We start from the raw sequence: 24,912 nt of genomic DNA on the forward strand, positions 1-24,912 counted from the left end.
AAGACTCACAGGGATGTTGCCTAGACTAGAGAGCTTGAATTATAGAGGGAAGTTGAATAGGCTGTGACTTTTGTCCCTGGACCAGTGGGTGCTGAGGGGTAACCTTAATGGGGTGCATGAAATTTTGAGGGGGATAGGGGGACAGAGGGGAGATAGTCACAGCTTTACCCTGTTGGAGTCTAAAACTAGAGGGTCATATGAGGAACGTTTGATGGCTCTGGGCCTTGAGTCACTGGAATTCAGAAGAGTGAGTAGTGAAAACCGAGCCACTGGCACTGAACGATGCCAGATGTGGAGGACTTTGCTTGCTGCCCTAACGGGCAGGAAAGAGCCAGCAGTGGTGTGCGGAAGAACATCTCTGAACGGTCAACCCATGGTTCCTTGAGACGGATGGGCCACAGCCTGGGAGACCACACCAGGCCCCACTCCTGTGGCTAATAACGCGGATGCCCTCAAGCCGTGGCAACCAGCCAGAGCACAAAATCTGAGCGAGTTGTTAATCATTGAGAATTCCAGAGCTGAAAAATAAAACAAGCTGCTGGAGGAACTCGGTGGGTCTGTGGAGGAGAGGAATGATGGACATTCCAGATCGAGTCCCTGCATCAGGACTGCTGAGGACGTGCATCGTTTCCCACTGGATACAGGAGGAGACATTGAGTGAGGAGAAATCCATTTCCAACATCTTGCAGCAATCAATTAGGAAAGCAAACAGCAGGTTGGCCTTCATTGCAACAGAATTTGAGCAAAACAGAGAACGGTACAGCACAAGAAAAGGCCCTTCAGCCCATCAGGTCTGTGTCAACCATGAAGCCTATCTAACTCATTCCATCTGCCCACATGTTGTCTATACCCCTCAGAATCCCTGCCTTTTCAAAGTTCAAAGTAAATTTATTATCAAAGTGCATATACGTCACCACATACATCCCTGACATTTATTTTCCTGTGGGCATACTTGATAAATCTTTAGAGTAGTGACTGCAACCAAACCAATGAACGACCACCCAACTAAGGCAGACAGCCAGAGTGCAGAAGAGAACAAACTGTGTAAATGCGATAAGTAGAAACAATAATATAAATAAATAAGTAATAAATATCAAGAACACGAGATGAAAGAGCCCTTGAAAGAGAATCCATTGGTTGTGGGAACATTTCAATGATGGGGTGAATGAAACTGAGTGAAGTTATCACTTTTGCTTCAAGATCCTGATGATTGAGGTGTAGTAACTGTTCCTAAACTGTTCTTGTGTCTGTCTAAATGTCTCTTAAATGTTAAGAGGCACTTAGACAAATGTTAAATGCTGTAACGTCTGCTTCCAGCACCTCCCCGGGAATGAATTCCAGTCACCTACCACTGTCCTTTCCAAAAACTTGCCCTGCGCACACAAAATGCTGGAGGCGAATCCCAAGTCAGCCGCTATCTATGGAAGTGAATAGGCGTTCGAAGTTTCGAGCCAAAATCTGTCTTCGGTACGGCGAATCTTATCTCTGGCTATCGGGTCACCCCTCAGACCCCCGGAGTTCCAGAGAAGAATAAAGATGGAGCTCCAGTAACATTGCATCAATATTGAGTTCAGATCCGGTCCCCCAACCAAAGAAAGGATACGTATTCAGTGGATCTAGTTAATTGGTACACCTTGAGACCGGTACATTTTGGCCAATGAAACGGCTGCCCTCGCTTGCCAAGTTTCACGGAAATGGTTTTCCATCAAAGCCGAAATTTCATGAGAAGAAACGTAAGATAAGGCAAGATAAAACTTTATTTATCCCGAAGGAAATTATGGTTGCCAGGTAGCTCGGTCAGAAATATATACTTTAAAATACAAAATGTAAACATTGGGGAACGAAAAAGAATACAAAATGTGCATTGCAAAGTAATAGTGCAAAATGCAGACGTGCAATGAAACCATGTGCTTATGTACTCAAGGAGGAGGGGTTGTAGAGTTTTATAGCCACAGGGAGAAAGGATCCTGTATTTAAACTACTTAAAATTACTTAAACAGCAAAGAATGCTGAATCAGGCAATATATTGACAGTATGACTTAATTAATACTGAAATACTAAATATACAATATCATTCTCTTGCCTTCTCCAATAACCATTTACACCAGGAGGAACAAACCGGAGGTCAATGAGCCAGTGGCCACTGGGGGAATTATAAGCGGAGGGGGTCAGTAACTTTAAATTCCTCACTGTTATCATTCAGAGGACTTGTCCTGGGAGCCGCACGCAAGTGCAATTATGAAGGAAGCACAACAGTGCCTCTATTTTTCTGAGGCATTGCTCCTTGAAGATGTCTTGGATACTGTGGAAGCTAGTGTCCATGATGGAGCAGGCTTATCTGTGGCAATGAATTCAACAGAATCACCATCCTCCGGCTAAAGAAATTCCTCCGTATGTATTCTAAAGGGGCAGCGCCCTTTTATTCTGAGGCTGTGCTCCCTGGTCCGAGACTCCCCACTACAGGGAACATCCTCTCCATGTCCACTCTATACCGGCCTTTCAACATTCAATAGGTTTCTCTGAGATTCCACCTCGTTCTTCTTCCTTTTCTTTTTCAATCTTCTTATTAGTTTCATAAAATATAAACATAACATAGCAATAATACAACATTGTTGGGAATACATTGTTATACTGAAGATGAGTAATTATAAAACCAAATAGTATTGATTGACAAAACTCCCAATCATGTAGGATACCAATGAATAATACAGGACAAAAAGAAAATATCTCGAGAAAAATCATGAAAAAAGAAAAAAAAACAAAACAATCTCCCCCCAAAAAACAAACTAATCTAAACAGAATTAATCAACTAAACTAAAAAGACCTGGGCAATTTTAACAACGTAAAAATGGAAGAAAAGAAAACCTTCGTGTCGACGACTCCGTCCCTCTCAACCAACACTACGGAGAGGTAAAATAAGTTTGGAAATGTCAGATTACATCATATGAAAATGCTGAATAAATGGTCTCCAAGTTTTTTCAAATTTAGTGGAAGGGTCATAAACCACACTTCTAATTTTTTCTAAATTTAAACACAACATAGTTTGTGAAAACCAGTGAAATACAGTAGGAGGGTTAATCTCTTTCCAATTCAGCAAAATGGATCTTCTAGCCATTAAAGTAAGAAATGCAATCATCCGACAAGCTGAAGAGGTTAAATTCATTCTTCTAAACTCCAGCGAGTGCAGGCCCAGAGCCACCAAACGTTTCTCGTACGTTGACCCCCTTCATTCCTGGGATCCTTTTTATTCTTGATTGTGTTGAGTGCAGCCGCCACAGGATAGGCGCAGAGAGTCTGCAAACACTGGCGTCAAAGAGGGAGTCATAATCTCCTCTGGACCCTCTCCAACGTCAGCACACCCCCTTCTCAGATAGCGGGCCAAAACTGCTGACAATGTTCCAAGTGTGGCCTGACCAATGCCTTATAAAGCCTCAGCATTACATGCTTGCTTTTATGTGGTCTAGTCCTGCCCAGTGTCTTTGTCAGCTTGTACGGTGATTTTTGTTATTACATGACACTCAGATAGTGTATGAACTCTGCCATGAATAGTCCCATGCCAGGCTGGGAAAGGAGGAGGGCTGGGCATGGAACTAGCAACCTCGTCTCGTAAAAACTCAGTGCTACAGAAACTCCTCATCCCTGGAAGAGGAAGGAGAGCACAGCCAAGAAGGGCCAAAAGGCCTGTTTCTGTGCTGTAGTTTTTCTATGGTTTCTATGGTAAGAAGGGCCACACCTGGGATAGATATCTTGAAAACCTGGGCCGGAACAGAGAACTCTGAACCAGAAACAATCTGAACCAGCTTTCATATCACCGGTGTGTGTTGTGAAATTTGTTAACTTTGCCGCAGCAGTTCAATGCAATACATGATAATAGAGAGAAAATTACAGTAAGTATATATATGTCTATCAAATAGTTAAATTAACTAAATAGTGCAAAAACAAATGAAAAAGTAGTGAGATAGTGTTCATGGGTTCAATGTCCATTCAGAAATCGGCTGGCAGAGGGGAAGAAGCTCTTCTTGAGTCGTTGAGTGTGTGTTTTCCGGCTCCTGTACCTCCTCCCTGATGGTAACAATGGGAAGAGGGCATGTCCTGGGTGATGGGGGTTCTTACTGATGGATGCCACCTTTCTGAGGCATCGCTCCTTGAAGATGTCCTGGATACTACGGAGGCTGGTGCCCATGATGGATCTGACTGAGTTTACAACTCTCTGAAGCTCACCTCAGTCCTGTGCAGTGGCCCCCCCCACCCCACCCCCCGCCTCCATACCAGGCAGTGATGCTGCCGGTCAGAATGCCTTCCACTGGAGAAATTTTTGAGTGGCTTGCTGCTGCCTGCGGCCGATGCCCCGTAGGGGTAATGGACTTCCAAGTAAAGCCAGAGGCTGTTTGATATTGAAAGAAGGAAAGCAATAATGAATCGGTTTCAATTTGTTTGGCATTGAAAACTATCATCCACTCAAAACTAATCAATAAGCTTCAAGACCTTGGCCTCAATGCCTTCTTGTGCAACTGGATCCTCGATTTCTCACCTGTAGACTCCAGTCAGTTCAGATTGGTAACAACATCTTCTCCACAGTGTCCATCAGCACAGGTGCACTGCAGGGCTGCGTGCTTAGCCCTCTGCTCGACTCACTTTACACCAATGACTACGAAGCTAGGCACAGCTCCAATGCTATACTGAAGTTTGCTGACAACACCATTGTTGTGGGCTGAATCAAAGGTGGTGATGAATCAGTATGTAGGAGGGAGATTGAAAATCTGGCTGAGTGGTGTCACCACAACGTCCTCTTACTCAGTGTCAGTAAGACTAAAGAGCTGGTTATTGACTTCAGAAGGAGGAAGTGGGAGGACCATGGGCCAGTCCATGGGGGATCAGAGGTGGACAGTGTCAGCAACTTTAAATTCCTCGGTTTTATCATTTCAAAGGACCTGTCCTAGTCCTGTACATAGGTGCTATTACAAAGACAGCACAGTAGCACCTCTACTTCCTTAGGAGTTTGCGAAGATTTGGCATGGCATCTAAAACTCTGACAAACTTCAATGGATGTGTGGTGGAGAGTGCATTAATTCACTGCATCACAGCCTGTATGGAAACATCAATGGCCTTGAATGAAAATTCCTACAAAAAGTAGTGGATACGGCCCAGTCCAGCATGGGTAAAGCCTTCCCCACCATCGAGCACATCTACACGGAACGTTGTTGCAAGAAAACAGCATCCATCATCAGGGACCCCCTCCACCCAGGGCATGCTCTATTCTCACTGCTGCCATCTGGAGGAAGATGCCGGAACCTCCGGACTCACACCACCTGGTTCAGGAACAGTTGTTACCCCTCAGCCATCAGGCTCTAGAACCGAAGGTCTAACTTCACTCTATTTCACTCACCCGATCACTGAACTGTTCCTGTGGACTCATTTTCAAGGACTCTTCATCTCATATTAACCATATAACCATATAACAATTACAGCACGGAAACAGGCCATCTCAGCCCTTCTAGTCCGTGCCGAACTCTTACTCTCACCTAGTCCCACTGACCTGCACTCAGCCCATAACTCTCCATTCCTTTCCTGTCCATATATCTATCCAATTTAACTTTAAATGACAACATCGAACCTGCCTCAACCACTTCTGCTGGAAGCTCGTTCCACACAGCCACCACTCTCTGAGTAAAGAAGTTCCCCCTCATGTTACCCCTAAACTTTTGCCCTTTAACTTTCAACTATATTTATCCAGAGTAACCCCTAAATCCCAAAGACAATCACTCTAAACATTGCCTTGTGAAGAAATGGAAGGAATTGGTACATTGTCTCACTGTTGCTTGAGTTCTCTCTCCCAGGGAGTCTCTCCATCTGCTGCAGGTATCTTCTTTCCCCTTCAGATGTCTCCACCTATCCTTTGTGCGTGTCTTTCTTCTCTTCAGAGTTTTGATGTTGAAGATTTGCTTCAGGGAAGTCAGTCAAGTCTGGGATGCAGTCCTGCCAAGGACCAGGATGCTGAATCTCAGTAAGAGACCCTTTGTCCCATCATGATGCTGCTACAAAGAATGCTCCACAGATCCTCGAGCTCATTTTCTTTCCTGCCCCCTTTCGTCCTTTCTCCAGCTCATCCTCTCTCAGGGCCTCCGGCCCCTCAAAAGAATGTGTTCTCTTCCACATCCATTTCACTGTCTTCCAATACAGAAGATACAGCTTGGGAAAAGTATTTGACATACGATGAAGGAAGAATTCTGGAGTCCAAGACAAGACCTTTCAGCCCATTGTGGTGCTGCTTGGTTGTAGGTTTGTGCCTCTCCATTGGGAAAGCTGGTGAGCAGGGCAATCCAAGGACCAGATTTGTCACTTGGGGACCCAGCAAATCTCAACATCACCATCCATGAATGAGCCCAAAATGAGGCATTTTAACACATCATGTCTACAGCAGCCTCCAGGTTATCAAAACATCCTCCAGCCATGCTGTTGTCCAGGTGACCAGAGTTTAAATCCGGTGTGATGTGTATATTCTCGATATTTTTTACTTATTTATATATTATTATTTTTATTTCTTTTTCTTTCTTTGCACAGATTGGTGTCTTTTGCACACTGGTTGCTTGTCCGTCCTGTTGGGTGAGGTGTTTCATTGTTCTGTTGCGTTTCTTGGATTCACTGAGTATGGGCAAGAAAATAAATCTCAGGGTTGTATATAGTAGCATATATGTACTTTGAAAATAAATTTACTTTGATCTTTGAAGTAAACAGCAGCAGCCATTCCTAATCTGGTGGGAGTTGTCTATCGGCCACCAAGTAATAACATTACAGTGGCAGAGGCAATGAACAGAGAAATATCTGAGGCATGTAAGAACGGAACAGCAGTTATCATGGGGGATTTTAACTTGCACATAGACTGGGTGAATCAAGTTGGTCGAGGCAGTCTTGAGGAGGACTTCATTGAATGCATCTGTGATGGCTTTCTTGAACAACATGTTACTGACCCTACAAGGGAACATGCCATCTTAGATCTGGTTCTGTGCAAATAGTCAGGTAAAATTAGCGATCTTGTAGTTAGGGATCCTCTTGGAAAGAGTGATCACAGTATGACTGAGTTTCCCATACAAATGGAGGGTGCAATAGTTTGATCTAAAACCAGTGTATTATGCCTAAACAATGGAGACTACAATGGGATGAAGGATAATTTGACTGGGAACACAGGCTATACGGTGGGACGATTGAGGAACAGTGGAAGACTTTCAAAGAGATTTGTCACGGTGCTCAACAAAAGTATATTCCTGTTAAAAGCAAGGACAGTAAGGGTGGGAAGAGCCAGCCTTGGATAACTGAGGAAATGAAAGATCATGCATATAAAGTCGGCAAGAGCAGTGGGAAACTGGAAGATTAGGAAAACTTTAAAAAGCAACAAAGAACCACTAAATGACCAATAAAGAAAGGGAAGCCAGATTATGAAAATAAACTAGCCCAAAATATAAAAATGGATAATAAAAGTTATTATAATTATATAAAGCGGAAAAGGAGTGGCTGAAGTGAATGTAGGTCCCTTGGAGGATGAAAAAAGGGGGAATTGATATTGGGTGATAAGGAAATGACAGAGGCTTTGAGTGACTATTTTGTGTCTGTCTTCACGGTGGAGGACACGTCTAACATGCCAGACAGAGATGTTATAGATGCAATAGGAGGTGATTATCTCGATACAATGGCTATCACTAAAGAGGTAGCGCTGAGCAAACTTGTGGGCCTGAAGATACATAAGTCCCCTGGTCCTGATGGAATGCATCCCAGGGTACTGAAAGAAATGGCGGAAGTTATAGTAGAGGCTTTGGTGAACATTTACCAAAATTCTCTGGACTCTGGGCAGGTCCTGGCAGATTGGAAGACAGCTAATGTCACGGCACTGTTCAAAAAAGAATATAGGCAAAAGGCAGGTAACTATAGGCCAGTTAGTTTAACATCTATAGTTGGGAAAATGCTTGAAGCTATCACTAAAGAAGAAATAGCGAAGCATCTGGAAAGAAATGGATCCATCAGGCAGACACAGCACGGATTCAGCAAAGGCAGGTCCTGTTTGACAAACTCACTAGAGTACTTTCAGGATATAACGAGCGCAGTGGATAGAGAGGAACAGATGGATGTTATTTACTTGAATTTCCAGAAGGTGTTCAATAAGGTGCCACATAAAAGACTTATCCATAAGATAAGGATGCACAAAGTTGAGGGTGATGTATTAGCATGGATAGAGAATTGGTTAACTAAAAGAAAGCAGAGAGTTGGGATACATGGGTGTTTCTCTGGTTGGCAATCAGTGGTGAGTGGTGTGCCACAGGGGTTGGGCCTGCAACTGTTCACAATATACATTAACGATCTGCAAGAGGGGACTGAGTGTAGTGTATCTAAGTTTGCTGATGATACTAAATTGAGTGGAAAAGCAGAAGATACAGCGAGCCTGCAAAGAGATATAGACAGGTTAAGTGAGTGGGCAAATGTCTGGCAGGTAGAGTACAATGTTGGTAAATGCAGGGTCATCCACTTTGGAAGGAAAAATGGAAGATCAGATTATTATTTAAATGGTAAAAATTTGCAGCATGCTTCTGTGCAGAAGGACTTGGGAATGCTTGTGCATGAATCACAGAAGGTTGGTTTGCAGGTGCAGCAGGCTCTCAAGGCGGCAAATGGGATGTTGGCCTTCATTGCTAGAGGGATTGAATTTAAGAGCAGGGAGGTTATGCTGCAACTGTACAGGGTACTGGTGAGCATGCAGTTCTGTCTCTTTACTTGAGGAAGGATATACCGGCTTTGGAGGAAGTGCAGAGGAGGTTCACCAGGTTGATTCCAGAGATGAGGGGGTTAGACTATGAGGGGAGATTGAGTGTCCTGGGACTGTACTCGCTGGAATTCAGAAGAATGAGAGGAGATCTTATAGAAACATATGGAATTATGAAAGGGATGGATAAGGTACAGGCAGGAAAGTTGTTTCCACTGGTAGGTGAGACTAGAACTAGGGGACATAGCCTTAAGATTCGTGGGAGTAGATTTAGGATGGAGATGAGGAGAGACAGCTTTTCCCAGAGAGTGGTTAATCTGTGGAATTCTCTGCCCAATGAAGCAGTGGAGGCTACCTCAGTAAATCTATTTAAGACAAGGTTGGATAGGGTTTTGCATAGTAGGGGATTAAGGGTTATGGGGAAAAGGCAGGTAGGTGGAGATGAGTCCATGGCCAGATCAGCCATGATCTTATTGAATGTTGGAGCAGGCTCGACGGGCCAGATGGCCGACTCCTGCTCCTATTTCTTGTGTTCTCATGTAATCTGAAATGTACCTGTTCTTTAACCAACACACACAAAAAATGCTGGTGAATGCAGCAGGTCAGGCAGCATCTATAGGAAGAGGTACAGGCGACGTTTCGGGCCAGGACCCTTCGTCAGGACTAACTGAAGGAAGTGATAGTAAGAGATTTGAAAGTGGGAGGGGGAGGGGGAGATCCGAAATGATAGGAGAAGACAGGAGGGGAGGGGTGGATCTAAGAGCTGGAAAGTTGATTGGCAAAGGGGATATCAGGCTGGAGAAGGGAGAGGATCATGGGATGGGAAGCCTAGGGAGAAAGAGAAGGGGAGAGGGGAGCCCAGAGGGTGAAGAGCAGGCAAGGAGTTATAGTGAGTGGGACAGAGGGAGAAAAAAGAGAGAAAAAAGGGGAAAAAGAATATATAAAAGATATATTAGATAAATAAATAAGGGATGGGGTATGAAGGGGAGGAGGGGCATTAACGAAAGTTAGAGAAGTCAATATTCATGCCATCGGGTTGGAGGCTACCCTCTGTACCCATTGCAGTGACACTTGCCCCTCTCTACAACACCTTGACAGTTTCTAACACCAATGCACCATGGACTACATAGATACAGCACAGGAACAGGCCATTCGGCCCACACTGTTGTGCTGACCCGGCTAAAAAGCAAATCAGAAACACCCAAACACTAATCCCTCCTACCTACACCATGTCCATGTCCTTCCATTTTCCTTACGTCCATGAGCCTGTCCGAATGTCTCTTAAAAGCCTCTGATTTATCTGCCTCTACCACCATACCAGGCAGCGCATTCCAGGCAACACACATCAAAGTTGCTGGTGAACGCAGCAGGCCAGGCAGCATCTCCAGGAAGAGGTACAGTCGACGTTTCCGACCGAGACCCTTCGTCAGGACTGTGTGTTGCTTGAATTTCCAGCATCTGCAGAATTCCTGGTGTTAGCACATTCCGGGCACCCACCACTCCGGGTTAAAGAGCTTACCCCTCACATCCCCTTTGAACTCACGCCCTCTCACCTTCAGTGCATGCCCCTCCCCCCTGTAATTGGACATTTCACCCTGGGAAACAGGTATTCTCTGTCCACTCTCTACGCCTCTTATAATATTCTAAACCTCTATCAGATCTCCCCTCAGCCTCCGGCGCTCCAGAGAAAACAACCCAAGTTTATCCAGCCTCTCGTGATGTCAAATGCCCTCTAAACCAGGCAGCATCCAGTTAAACCTCTCCTGCACCCTCTCCCAGTACGGCCTGTGTTCCATAGCATCTTGATTACTCACAGGCTGGAAAGCTCCGACTTTGTCATTTTGAACAAACTTTTATTGTAGGCGGAATAAAACTGGAGCAAAGGCGGCTGAACCAGTCCCTCAACTGGGTCAATCAGCAGTGCTGAGAGATAATCCAAGTGTGGAGATAATGTTTTCCAGATCCTCAGGAGGGGATAAACTGAAGCGAAGTTGCCGTTCTGACGTCAGTGGAGGCTGCAGTGTGTTAACCCGTCCTTCCCTCCCGTTTCCTCCTCTCAGCACGCCCTCTCACACTTCAAGGCATGTGCTAGACTGACTGCCTGTCGTTAGAATTCTTCACGATACTCCAGCTGTGTTCTGTCCGCTCAGGATCTGCTGCTGACTGCAGGACACTGTGCTGATACCGCCTTGCCTTCTCCTTCCCTCTTCATCACATTTTGTTCAAGAAACAATCTGAATGGGCAGCTGATTCTGGTAAGGACGCTCCAATTACGCTTAGTAGAATAAAGGAAAGTTTTACTGATAATTCGCTGTGTTGCTGGAGAAAACCAGTTTCCAGATAAATGCTTTACATTTTTTTCTCATTTCAAAACCACCCTTTTTTTGCGCGTCGGGGCACAAATTTAGCCTTAAATTTCTGTACAACGGATTATCTGCTGGATTATCGTTGCTAAAGCTGCCGGTATTTTGGATTATGAACCTCAGCTATGGGAAGCAAAATTATAATCGATCAAATCTCTTGAATGATGCTCTTTAGCAAATTAGAAAGGAACTTTCCATAATCAGCTGCAGTGTTGGGACAGGTTTTGTTCGAGCTGGTCTCTCTTAGTTACACTTTTTTCCGTATTTCAGCTGTATTTCCAGCCCACAAACCACCAGAAAAGTAACCTGATGGCAGAAGTGAGTGAATTATCCAGACCTTGGACCTTGGTGAAGAGCAGCATCAATATTATCTTTCCTTCAGTAGTATGATATTGAAACAAATCGAAAGGTCAAATGACTAGAAAGGAAAAAATTAGGAAAAGAAATAAGAAGAACTAAATTATGAAAATTGCAGAGCACTGCATGTGTGTTAGAGTAATGTTTTCACGTCGAACTGGAAGTTGATTCCATTGACTTGTTTAGTTCTTGAAAAAGAGGGCACGTTTGTGCTCCGTAAGTCTTTTAAATGCCTGAATAATTTTCTGACTGTGGGAATGAGATGCCTCTGTTTAAACTGTTCTCTTGAAACAGTGAAAATTGAATTGAATTGAGAAACGTAAATCTCATTATCAAATGTTTCTTGTATTGCTAAATAGCAGCCCTATTATCTTATAGTAAATTTAATCGAGTAGGTATGTAAAATTTATTGTCAAAGTACGTATATGTTACCATATACTACCTGAGAATCATTTTCATGCTGGCATTTACAGGGAATAAAGCACAACAGAATTTATGAAAAAACTACGTGTAGGCAAAGACCGACAAACATCCGAAGTTGTTAAGATGAATTTTACTGAAACTGTCGGGGATGCTGAGGATACGTAGCAGACACTTTGATGCTAAGATCTCAGTACCAGACATTTTGATGATTTCCCTTGCTGCAGTTACTGCATTACGGTCTATGGCTGCTTTGCCATTGAATTCCGAGCCACCAGCTATCATGGCATGTCAGACATCCCACTTCTCCCGGAAGGTCCGGGAGTCTCCCGCAAATTGATGGTGCTACCTCCCTGAAGTGAGTTTTTGCAGGGTGGGGATGTCTGGCATGTAAAACAGCCTCAGAATGGAGGGGCGTCCTTTTAGAATGGAGGTGAGGAGGAAATTCCTTCGGCCAGACAGTGGTGAATCCATGGAATTCTTTGCCACAGGCGGCTGTGAGCCCAGTCACAGGGTATATTTAAGGCAGAGGTCGATAGATTGTTAATTGGTCAGGGGGGAGAAGGCAGGAGATTGGGGCTGAGAGAGAAATGTTGAATCAGCCATGATGAAATAGTGGAGCAGACTCGATGGGCCAAATGGCCGAATCTTGCTCCTATATCTTGTGGTTTTATGGTCTTATAGTAAAACTGCTGTCCAACCCTGCTGGCATGACTGCCAGACATACCGATACAGGCAGGTTGAAGGTGTTTCTTTGTTTTTGCCTGGGTCTTTCAGAGGCATTAACTTTGGCAACACACACAGTACGCCGGAGGAGCTCAGCAGGTCAGGCAGCGTCCTCGAAAGGTCTCAGCCCGAAATCTCGACTGTTTGCTCTTTTGCACAGACGCTGCCTGAGCTGCTGAGTTCCTCCAGCCTTGTGAGTGTGCGCGTGTGAGAGCGTGTGTGTGAGAGTGTGAGTGAGTGTGTGTGAGTGAGTGTGTGTGTGTGAGTGTGTGTAAGAGTGTGAGTGAGTGTGTGTGAGTGAGTGTGTGTGTGAGTGTGTGTAAGAGTGTGTGAGAGTATGTGTGTGAGTGTGTGTGTGTGAGAGAGAGGGAGTATATGTGTGTGTGTGTATGTGTGCGAGTGTGTGAGAGAGAGGGTATATGTGTGAGAGTGTGTGTGTTAATGTGTGTGTGAGAGTGAGAGGGAGTATATGTGTTTGTGTGTGCGCACGCGCATGCCTGAAGACGTTCAGGTGTTTGTGATCAACTTTGACAAGACTGGCTGATTATACTTTCCAACTCAATGTGACAGAGTTAACTAAGGCAGCATTTGATTAAAAGCATCGGGGCCAGATACAGGAGCCATTACTACCCTCGGGGTGGGGGGGGGGAGGTACAGGAGCCTGAGGACACACGCTCTACCCCAGGGGTTCCTAACCTGGGGTCCACAGACCTCTTGGTTAATAGTTGTGGTCCATGGCATAAAGAGGTTGGAAAACCCTGCTCTACATTTTAGGAACATCTTTCTTTTCCCCCTCTGCCATCAGATTTCTGAACGGTCCATGAACCCATGATCATCACCCCACTATCCCTCTGCCATCAGATTTCTGAACGGTCTGTGAACACTACCTGACTATTTCGCTCTCCTTTTGCACTACTGATCAATTTTTAAAAAATATTTATTTTAATAACTTATGGTATCTTTTATGCACTGCACAGTACTGCTGGCACAAAACAATACATTCCATGACAATTAACCTGATTGTCATTCTGATTCTGAAAGGAACAGATTGCACAGATATAGCACCTCTTTCAGATTGTCAGAGTTTCCTAATGTGTTTCCGAACAGTGAGGTCATTTCCGAGAGGGGTTACAAGGCACAAAATCAGCAGGAGAGTTCTCCCTGGTCCCTGCCAACACGCATTCGAACTGCCTGCATCACCATCTGGTACGAAGATGCCACTGCACTGGATTGAAAGGAAGGTGCCGAGAGTTGTGAGCTCTGCCAGCTCCATCCTGGGCACGAACCTCGCTGGCATCCAGAACATCTCCAAATGGTAATGCCTCAAAAAGGCAGCCTCCATCCTTAAGGACCTCATGACAATGTACCCACAAACTCTACCCCACTGTATTACCTCTCTTCCTGCACCTCTTATTTACTTTAAATTTTCTTTTTTATATGTACTTCTTATTGTAATTTATATTTTTTATTACTCTATATAGTACTGTGGAAAAGTCTTAGGCACTCTAGCTATATAAATGTGCCTGGTACTGTATTTGTCAAGGGGGAGCGGAGAGCGAGTTTGTAGATCTGGCGAGAGTAAAGGATGTTGGGAATGGTGAGGGTGAAGCGCCGTGGGAGGGGTGCGGGACAGGTGGCAGAGAAGGAGTGCCAGGGTTGGGTGCAGACACACCCAGACCTGAGACACCAGGCAGGGTCATTTGATTCCAAACAATCAGTTTATTGATCATTACAGAATGTCTCTCTGGTGCTTCCCTCTCCCTTCCCCTTTTCCCAACCACGATTCCCCTCTCCCTGTCCCCTTCCCACTCTCAGTCCACAATAGAGACCCAGATCAGAATCAGGTTTATCATCACTCACATCTGTCATGAAATTTGCTTGTTGTTTTTGTGGCCGCAGTACAGTGCAATACATAAAATTGCTACAGTGCTGAGCAAAAACCTTAGGCTCTCCAGCTATATGCATGTGCCTGAGACTTTGACAATACTGTGTTGCAGTGAACTGCAGCTGCAGAATAACAAGTTCCACGGCAATATGCCAGTGAAATTAAACCCGATTCTGATTGTTGGTTTCCTCCCACAGTCCAAAGACATACCAGTCAAGTACATATATTATCAAAGAATGCATAAATTATACAACCTTTATACAATTATACAATGCTCGCTCATTTGCTGTTAGTAGGTTAACTGGTCATTGTAAATTGTCCCGTGATTAGGCTAGGGTTAAATTGGGGGTTTGTTGGGCAGCGCAGCTCAAAGGGCTGGAAGGGCCAATTCCACACTGTATCTCAATAAATTAATGAGTCCTGCCAAAGGGTTTGGCCTGACCATGGACTGTACGCTTTTGCTTAGATGTTGCCTGAGTTCCTCCAGTATTGTGTGTGAGTGTGTGAGTGTGTGTGTGTGTGTGTGTGTGTGTGTGTGTGTGTGAGTGTGTGTGTGTCTGTGTGTGTGAGTGTGTGTGTGTGTGTGTGAGAGTGTGTGTGTGTGAGTGTGTGCGTGTGTGTCTGTGTGTGTGAGTGTGTGAGTGTGTGTGTTTGTTTGTGTGTGTGTGTTTTTGCTTAAATAGATAAATAAATAAATGCCATTGAGAAGAGGATGATATGGTAATTTTCTTCGCAGTTATTTGTGGAATGTTACCGTCTATCAATGGCTTTCTCTACCATTCCTGCATTGGAATGGTGTCCACACCTCACAGGCTGATGTACTGTTGCCTTCTTAAACATTCAATGCCTATAAAGTCAACGTGATTCTAAGCGAGATGTTGCTTAAAATCCAGTTGTCAAATTACATGAATTAGGAATGTTTGGTATTAGGGCGGCTCGGTAGTGTAGCAGTTAGCACAGCGCTTTACAGTACAGGTGACCTGGGTTCAATTCCCACCACTGCCTGTAAGGAGTTTGTACGTTCTCCCTGTGACCGCGTGGGTTTCCTCCGGGTGCTCTGGTTTCCTCCCACAGTCCACCGGTTGGTATGTTAATTGGCTGTTGTAACTCGTCCTGTGATAAGGCAAGGATTAAATCAATGGATTGCTCGGTGGTGTGATGTGAAGGGCTGGAAAGGCCTGTCCTGCACGATATCTCAAAAATAAATAAACTAACAACTAAATAAATATTCAGCAGGGGCTCCACTTTCCTCTCAGCTTTTAGCTGAGTGGGTGCCGCAGTGCTGTAGCGGGTTAGTGCGATGCTATTACAGCTCGGGGCATTACGAAGTTCAGAGTTCAATTCCGGCGCCATTACGTGAGGTGTCTCCGTACGTTCTCCCCGTGACCGCGTAGGATTTTCCGCCGGGTGCTCTGGTTTCCTCCCACAGTCCAAAGATGTACCAAGTCATTGCAAATTGTCACGTGATTAGGCTAGGGATAAACCAGGGTTGCCGGGGGTTGCCGGGGTGGGGTACCTCAAAAGGCTGGTACGGCCTACTCAGAGCTGTACCACTAAATAAAACAAATGAATCAATAATCCAGTTGGAAGATCCCATAGCAGAGCCTCAGGGATTGTTGGTCTGCCTTCTTTATTTACTGCCTGCTACGTAGTGAAGGTCCTCCATCGCTGGCTTCCTTCATCACGTCAGTAGCTTCCTCTCAGTTTTCGGTACTGTCAGCCATGCACGTGCCGGGTGGAGACTCAGGAATATCATGCACACAGATGTAGAAGGATTCTTCATTGCTATTTCCGTAACAGTTTTGTTTGACCAGTCTGGTTGTTAGCCTTGAGCTGAACCCCCGAACCAGGAGAACCAGTGGACCTCTCTTAGTCTGGCCTCTACCCTTTGATCTGTTTGGCAAGAGCCAAAGCATAAAGCCATGGCTCCCGCCAACATCGCTCTCCGGGTCACTGAGGCAGGCGAGCCTCCAAGCCCAACGACAAGGTTGCGGTCCTCTTGGAGGGTTCCTATGTTCAGGTGTGACCATAAGTCGGGCATTCCCAACTCGGTGTTGGCCTCTGCTATCTGCTTGCCTGCTGTTCTATTTTTCAGTCAGACGCTGGGTTGCAGCCTCGGCTCTCTCATCAAATGCTAAGTTGTCTGCGTGAATTTGATCAACAAAATATGGAGTGAATTATCTCCTTGGCTTTAGTTGTTGTGACCAAGTTGAAGGAATGTGCTCAGTTTGGGAACCCTGCCTGCAGAGTCTCAAGTTGATGACCTTCTAACAGATGTTTGGACTGGGACCACGATTTCAAAAAGATATTCCCTACTGGTTTTCTTCATTTGGGAATAATGAGTACAGACGTTCCTGATGGACTTTTCCTCTTCTGTCCCAGTCCGGACTCATTGACCCACAGGACACACCAATGTGAGTAATTTTCCTCAGAAATGGCATTATGAGCTGATTTGTTTGGAGAGAATTCATGTTGCATAATAATTGCAGCTTTTTTCAGAGCTCATAAACAAGAGAAAGTCTGCAGATGCTGGAAATCCAAAGCAACACACACAAAATGCTGGAGGAACTCAGCAGGCCAAGCAGCATCTATGGAAATGAATAAACAGTCAACGTTTCAGGCCGAGATCCTTCTTCAGGACTGGGAAGGAAGGGGAGAAGATGCCAGAATAAAAAGGTGGGGGGTGGGAGGGCAAGGAGGCTAGCTGGAAGGTGACAGGTGAAGCCAGGTGGGCAGGCAAGATAAAGTACTGGAGAGGAAGGAATCTGATAGGAGAGGAGAGTGGACAATAGGGGAAAGAGGAGGAGGAGGGGATTCAGGGAGAATTGATAGGCAGGTGAGGAGAGTTAAAACATAGTGTAGGGAGACTCAAATTAGAAGTTCATCATGTCTAAACTATAACCTACTTAGGCAGAATTGATAACTTGGTTTCATGGTTGAAAAACAAGGCCTCCAGTGGAAGAGTGGTTGAACAAGGAAAGATTTAAATCATGCTCTAATTGGATTTGGATCCAATTCCTGCGTGTGGAGACACTTAAAGAGGGGTCTGCTTCACACCCATCCTAGGTTCGTCCTGTACCTTCAATGTCATAGATATTCCTCACCATGGATCTGGGCCAAACACATGCAGATAGGTCGAGCTCAGGGAGGCATCTTGGTCACGTGACCCATGGCCACACGAAGCCGAAAAGCCTGTCTCCATGTTGTATGTCTCGATAATTTCCTGGGAACAATATTAAGCAACATTTGCGACTGAGATACTAAAGAAGATAACAAAATGGATAGCTAAATAATTGGCAAAAGAGAGAGATTTAAAGCAGCATCTTAAATGGAGGAAAGAGGTGCCAAATGAAGATTAGGGACCGCATTAGAGCTCAGAGCCTTGACACCTACAGCGGTCAGTTTGTTTGTTTTGTACCGTGTTGTATGACGTGGGCGATCAGTCTTTCCATGACGATGATTGTTCTTGGCAAATTTTTTTACAGAAGTGCTTTGCCATCGCCTTCTTCTGGGCAGTGTCTTTACAAGATGGGTGACCCCAGCCATTATCAATACCCTTCAGAGATTGTCTGCCTGGCGTCAGCGATTGCATTACCAGAACTTGTGATATACAACCACCCACCACCTGTTCCCATGGCTTCTCGTGACCTTGATCTGGGAGTGGGTGTGGGGGGCTGTTAAGCAGGTGCTACACCTTGCCAAGGGTAGCCTGCAGGCCAGTGGAGGAACAGGGTGCCTTTACACCTCCTTTGGTGGAGACGTACCTCCACCCTAAAGTTTAGTTGAAGGGAATCTCTGCTTCTGGTTGTGATTGCCGGACAGGCAGCCTGACAACCTGGAGACATTGAGATGGAGCTGGGTGCCACCAGAAAACATGTAGAACCACTCCATCTTTGGATGAAATTGCAGACCGATATTGACTTAATGAGAAGGAGGTGACTTCTGGAGATAATCAAAGTTCAAAGTAAATTTAATTATCAGAGTACATACCGTGCATGTCGTCATATATGTACAACCCTGAGATTCATTTTCCTGCGGGCATACTCAGCAAATCTAGGGAACAGTAACTGTAAACAGGATAAAATGAAAAATCAACCAGAGTGCAGAAGGCAACAAACTGTGCAAATGCAAATATAAATAAATAACAATAAATAATGAGAACATGAGATGAAGAGTCCTTAAAGTGTGATCACTGGTTGTGGGAACATCTCAATGGATGGGCAAATGAGTGTAGTTATCCCCTTTTGTTCAAGAGTCTGATGGTTGAGGGGTAGTAACTGTTCTTGAACCTGATGTTGCAAGTCCTAAGGCTCTTGTATCTTCTACCTGATAGCAGCAGTGAGAAGAGAGCATGGCCTGGGTGGTGAGGTCCCTGATGATGGATGCTGTTTTCCTATGACGGCGTTTTGAGTTGATGTGCTCAGTGCTGGGGAGGATGGACTGGGTTGTAGACACTAATTTTTATAGAATTTTCTGTTCAAAGGCATTGGTGTTTCCATACCAGACATTCTACCTCTCCCAGAAGTTCCGGGAGTCTCCAGCATATTAATAGTGGCTCCCTGATGCCCACAAATTATATAAAATGTCCCAGAAAACAATTTTTTTGAGAGAGGAAGCGAGCGAGAGCACGCCATGGGAGAGTGTTCCAAAAAGAGAAAATATAAAACGTATGTCACCCCAGACTACACTAAAGTGTACCCCTGCTTAATAGGGGTCAAAAATAATGACAGTGTTGCTCGCTGCACTGTTTGCAACAGTGACTTTTCTATTGCCCATGGTGGGTTAAGACTGTAAAAGACGTGTTGAGGTGAGTTTAACAGGTGTCATTCGTTCATTAGCATAGCTAACGTTATTTAAACTAGCTTCAGGAGCTACTCTATTACAGACATCCCACCTCTCCCGGAAGTTCCGGGAGTCTCCCGCAAATTAAAGGTGCTACCTCCACGAAATGAGGTTTTGCAGGGTGGGATGTCTGCCAATCCAAGGCTATGATGCAGTCCAGTCAATACACATTCCACCACACATCTATAGAAGTTTGTCAAAGTTTTAGATGTCATGCCGAATCTTCGCAAACTTCTAAGGAAGTAGAAGTGTGGCTGTGCTTTCTTCTCAATCGCACTTGCGTGCTGGGTCCAGGACAGATGACAGTGCCATTGTAGGAAGCAAAGGCATGGCCGACAACATGAAGAGATTAGTGAAGTTTGGATAAGTCCATGAATGAGAGAGGGATATGGAGAGATACGTTCCAGCTGCAGGCAGATGTGACCATATGGATTTGAGTAAACCAGCCACGGGCCTAGTTTCCCTACTCTAGATCTCTCTGGCTATGCTCTAGATATATCACAGCTGATCCAGCTGAGGGTTTCGGTTGACAGAGGAAACCAGATGCCTTTGGATGAATGAAAGATGCAGGCACGTTGAGAATGATGACAAGAGAGGGCTAACATCTACCGCTATTCTCTTATCTGTGGGAGGTTGCTCCAGTCCCTTCCCCCGTTTGAAGGTACAGAAATGTAAAATTGTGCATTTTATTGCTGCTTGAAACGTTCCTAAATGGTGACTGTAAACCTGCAGCTGTCCAACCCTGTGTGGTGCGCTGAAATAAAACAGAACTTGGGTCAAATGTTAATGTAAACAACAGGAATTCTGCAGATGCTGGAAATTCAAGCAACACACATCAAACTGTAAAAGGTTTTATAGATATGTAAAAAGGAAAAGACTGGTAAAGACAAATGTAGGTCCCCTACAGACAGAAACAGGTGAATTGATTATGGGGAGCAAGGACATGGCAGACCAATTGAATAATTACTTTGGTTCTGTCTTCACTAAGGAGGACATAAATAATCTTCCAGAAATAGTAGGGGGCAGAGGGTCCAGTGAGATGGAGGAACTGAGCGAAATACTTGTTAGTAGGGAAGTGGTGTTAGGTAAATTGAAGGGATTGAAGGCAGATAAATCCCCAGGGCCAGATGGTCTGCATCCTAGAGTGCTTAAGGAAGTAGCCCAAGAAATAGTGGATGCATTAGTGATAATTTTTCAAAACTCGTTAGATTCTGGACTAGTTCCTGAGGATTGGAGGGTGGCTAATGTAACCCCACTTTTTAAAAAAGGAGGGAGAGAGAAACCGGGGAATTATAGACCGGTTAGCCTAGCGTCGGTGGTGGGGAAACTGCTGGAGTCAGTTATCAAAGATGTGATAACAGCACATTTGGAAAGCGGTGAAATCATCGGACAAAGTCAGCATGGATTTGTGAAAGGAAAATCATGTCTGACGAATCTCATAGAATTTTTTGAGGATGTAACCAGTAGAGTGGATAGGGGAGAACCAGTGGATGTGGTATATTTGGATTTTCAAAAGGCTTTTGACAAGGTCCCACACAGGAGATTAGTGTGCAAACTTAAAGCACACGGTATTGGGGGTAAGGTATTGATGTGGATGGAGAATTGGTTAGCATACAGGAAGCAAAGAGTGGGAATAAACGGGACCTTTTCAGAATGGCAGGCGGTGACTAGTGGGGTACCGCAAGGCTCAGTGCTGGGACCCCAGTTGTTTACAATATATATTAATGACTTGGATGAGGGAATTAAATGCAGCATCTCCAAGTTTGCGGATGACACGAAGCTGGGTGGCAGTGTTAGCTGTGAGGAGGATGCTAAGAGGATGCAGGGTGACTTGGATAGGTTGGGTGAGTGGGCAAATTCTTGGCAGATGCAATTTAATGTGGATAAATGTGAAGTTATCCACTTTGGTGGCAAAAATAGGAAAACAGATTATTATCTGAATGGTGGCCGATTAGGAAAAGGGGAGGTGCAACGAGACCTGGGTGTCATTATACACCAGTCATTGAAAGTGGGCATGCAGGTACAGCAGGCGGTGAAAAAGGCGAATGGTATGCTGGCATTTATAGCGAGAGGATTTGAGTACAAGAGCAGGGAGGTACTACTGCAGTTGTACAAGGCCTTGGTGAGACCACGCCTGGGGTATTGTGTGCAGTTTTGGTCCCCTAATCTGAGGAAAGACATCCTTGCCATAGAGGGAGTACAAAGAAGGTTCACCAGATTGATTCCTGGGATGGCAGGACTTTCATATGAAGAAAGACTGGATGAACTGGGCTTGTACTCGTTGGAATTTAGAAGATTGAGGGGGGATCTGATTGAAACGTATAAAATCCTAAAGGGATTGGACAGGCTAGATGCAGGAAGATTGTTCCCGATGTTGGGGAAGTCCAGAACGAGGGGTCACAGTTTGAGGATAAAGGGGAAGCCTTTCAGGACCGAGATGAGGAAAAACTTCTTCACACAGAGAGTGGTGAATCTGTGGAATTCTCTGCCACAGGAAACAGTTGAGGCCAGTTCATTGGCTATATTTAAGAGGGAGTTAGATATGGCCCTTGTGGCTACGGGGATCAGGGGGTATGGAGGGAAGGCTGGGGCGGGGTTCTGAGTTGGATGATCAGCCATGATCATAATAAATGGCGGTGCAGGCTCGAAGGGCAGAATGGCCTACTCCTGCACCTATTTTTTTCTATGTAAGTTGCTGGTGAATGCAGCAGGCCAGGCAGCATCTCTGGGAAGAGGTACGGTCGACGTTTCAGGCCGAGACCCTTCGTCAGGACTAACTGAAGGAAGAGTGAGTAAGGGATTTGAAAGTTGGAGGGGGAGGGGGAGATCCAAAATGATAGGAGAAGACAGGAGGGGGAGAGATGGAGCCAAGAGCTGGACAGGTGATAGGCAAAAGGGGATACGAGAGGATCATGGGACAGGAGGTCTGGGAAGAAAGACAAGGTGGGGGGGGGGACCCAGAGGATGGGCAAGAGGTATATTCAGAGGGACAGAGGGAGAAAAAGGAGACTGAGAGAAAGAATGTGTGCATAAAAATAAGTAACAGATGGGGTACGAGGGGGAGGTGGGGCCTTAGCGGAAGTTAGAGAAGTCGATGTTCATGCCATCAGGTTGGAGGCTACCCAGACGGAATATAAGGTGTTGTTCCTCCAACCTGAGTGTGGCTTCATCTTTACAGTAGAGGAGGCCGTGGATAGACATGTCAGAATGGGAATGGGATGTGGAATTAAAATGTGTGGCCACTGGGAGATCCTGCTTTCTCTGGCGGACAGAGCGTAGATGTTCAGCAAAGCAGTCTCCCAGTCTGCGTCGGGTCTCACCAATATATAAAAGGCCACATCGGGAGCACCGGACGCAGTATATCACCCCAGTCGACTCACAGATGAAGTGTAGCCTCACCTGGAAGGACTGTTTGGGGCCCTGAATGGTGGTAAGGGAGGAAGTGTAAGGGCATGTGTAGCACTTGTTCCGCTTACACGGATAAGTGCCAGGAGGGAGATCAGTGGGGAGGGATGGGGGGGAACGAATGGACAAGGGAGTTGCGTAGGGAGCGATCCTTCCAGGTGAGGCAACACTTCACCTGTGAGTCGACTGGGGTGATATACTGCGTCCGGTGCTCCCGATGTGGCCTTTTATATATTGGCGAGACCCAACACAGACTGGGAGACCGCTTTGCTGAACATCTACGCTCTGTCCGCCAGAGAAAGCAGGATCTCCCAGTGGCCACACATTTTAGTTCCACATCCTGTTCCCATTTTGACATGTCTATCCACGGCCTCCTCTACTGTAAAGATGAAGCCATACTCAGGTTGGAGGAACAACACCTTATATTCCATCTGGGTAGCCTCCAACCTGATGGCATGAACATCGACTTCTCTAACTTCCACTAAGGCCCCACCTCCCCCTCGTACCCCATCTGTTACTTATTTTTATGCACACATTCTTTCTCTCAGTCTCCTTTTTTTTCTTCTGACCCTCTGAATATACCTCTTGCCCATCCTCTGGGTCCCCCCTCCCTTGTCTTTCTTCCCAGACCTCCTGTCCCATGATCCTCTCGTATCCCCTTTGCCTATCACCTGTCCAGCTCTTGGCTCCATCCCTCCCCCTCCTGTCTTCTCCTATCATTTTGGATCTCCCCCCCCCCCTCCAACTTTCAAATCCCTTACTCACTCTTCCTTCAGTTAGTCCTGACGAAGGGTCTCGGCCTGAAACATCGACTGTACCTCTTCCTAGAGATGCTGCCTGGCCTGCTGCGTTCACCAGCAACTTTGATGTGTGTTGCTCAAATGTTAACGTGTTCATTTGAAATTCCTGGTTCACTCTTGTAACTGTCTCAGTGCCCATTAATTTCAGTAAAGTAGGAGGAAAGCAGAATTTCACCCAAAGGTGTTATTAAATTTGCACTGCACAACTTTTACAATACAATCAATTCAGTAAGCTCTATACATACCTTAGCCTTGCCTACATGTTAAATATTTGCTGTCGTACAGGAACATAGCCCTGCCCTAGCGTTTATGGACTGCAAACTTTGAAGGATAGTCAAATTAGTGCCATTCATTGCTCTTCTTCCACAGCAGGGGTTCCCAACCAGGGGTCTTTGGACCTTTTGATTAAGGTAGGGGACCGTGGCATTAAAACGGTTGGCAACCCCTGAACTACAGTATCCAGCTCCCTGATGAAAACCACTTTTGTGTCATGTTTCATCAATGTCTCAGGCACTTCACATCCTAATCACGTCCTAATTAAAGCCATTTTTCTTAAAGTCATCGAGAGTCATAGAGAAGTACAGCACAGAAACAGGCCATTCAGCCCATCTCGTCTATGCTGAGACCATTTAAACTGCCTAGTCCCATTGACCCACACCCGGACCATAGCCCTCCAAACCCCTAGCATCCACGTACCTATCCAGACTTCTCTTAAACATTGAACTCAAGCTTGCATGCACCACCTGTGCTGGCAGCTCATTCCACACTCTCACGGCCCTCTGAGTGAAAAAGTTTCCCCTCATGTTCCCTTTAAACATTTCACTTTTCACCCTTGACCCATGACCTCTAGTTGTAGTCCCACCCAACCTCAGGGGAAAAAACCTGCTTGCATTTACCCTATCTATACCCCTCATAATTTTGTATACCTCTATCAAATCTCCTCTTAATCTTCTACGTTCTAAGGGAATAAAGTCCTAATCTATTCAAACTCTGATCCTCAAGACCAAGCAACATCCCTCTAAATTTTATGGCTCATTTTTCAACTGCCTTAAATCAGAACCAGTTGGTTATCCACCCTTCATCCATCAGAAACAGTTTCACTTTATCAAAGTCTTTCCCATCTTCTGATCTGCTTAAGCTTGTTGAATAACAGGCCTTGACCTTTCATCCAGAGGTTCGCTTTATTAATAAGAGTGTGTGTTAGATGTGGCAACAATTTGATAAAAATACTTTGAACAGAACTCTCACAGAAATGCTGACTCTCAGCACAAATGTCTTTGGTTAACTGTGCTTATCAGGGACAATGAAACTGGAAGGAAGGAACTATCAGTTATCTATTCACCTAATCTTTCATATGTTGTTTTG

At 45.2% G+C, this 24,912-nt stretch overlaps 1 protein-coding gene across 3 annotated transcripts in view; it reads left to right on the forward strand.

The window, feature by feature from the left end:
- Positions 1-24,912, forward strand: part of zgc:154093 (uncharacterized protein LOC777623 homolog) — an 81,775-nt gene that overhangs the window by 31,864 nt on the left and 24,999 nt on the right. The window contains exon 1 of one of the 3 annotated variants that reach the window (XM_063059890.1): positions 10,780-11,004. The exons of 1 other annotated variant lie outside the window; for it this stretch is intronic. The gene's annotated coding sequence lies outside the window, so the exon portion shown is untranslated. Of the gene's footprint in view, positions 1-10,779; positions 11,005-16,858; positions 16,915-24,912 lie in introns of those variants that run through there. One more of the 3 variants, XM_063059892.1, reaches the window with a different exon arrangement.

The sequence above is a fragment of the Mobula hypostoma genome, chromosome 10 (assembly GCF_963921235.1).
Source record: "Mobula hypostoma chromosome 10, sMobHyp1.1, whole genome shotgun sequence".
NCBI classification, from domain to species: Eukaryota; Metazoa; Chordata; class Chondrichthyes; order Myliobatiformes; family Myliobatidae; genus Mobula; species Mobula hypostoma.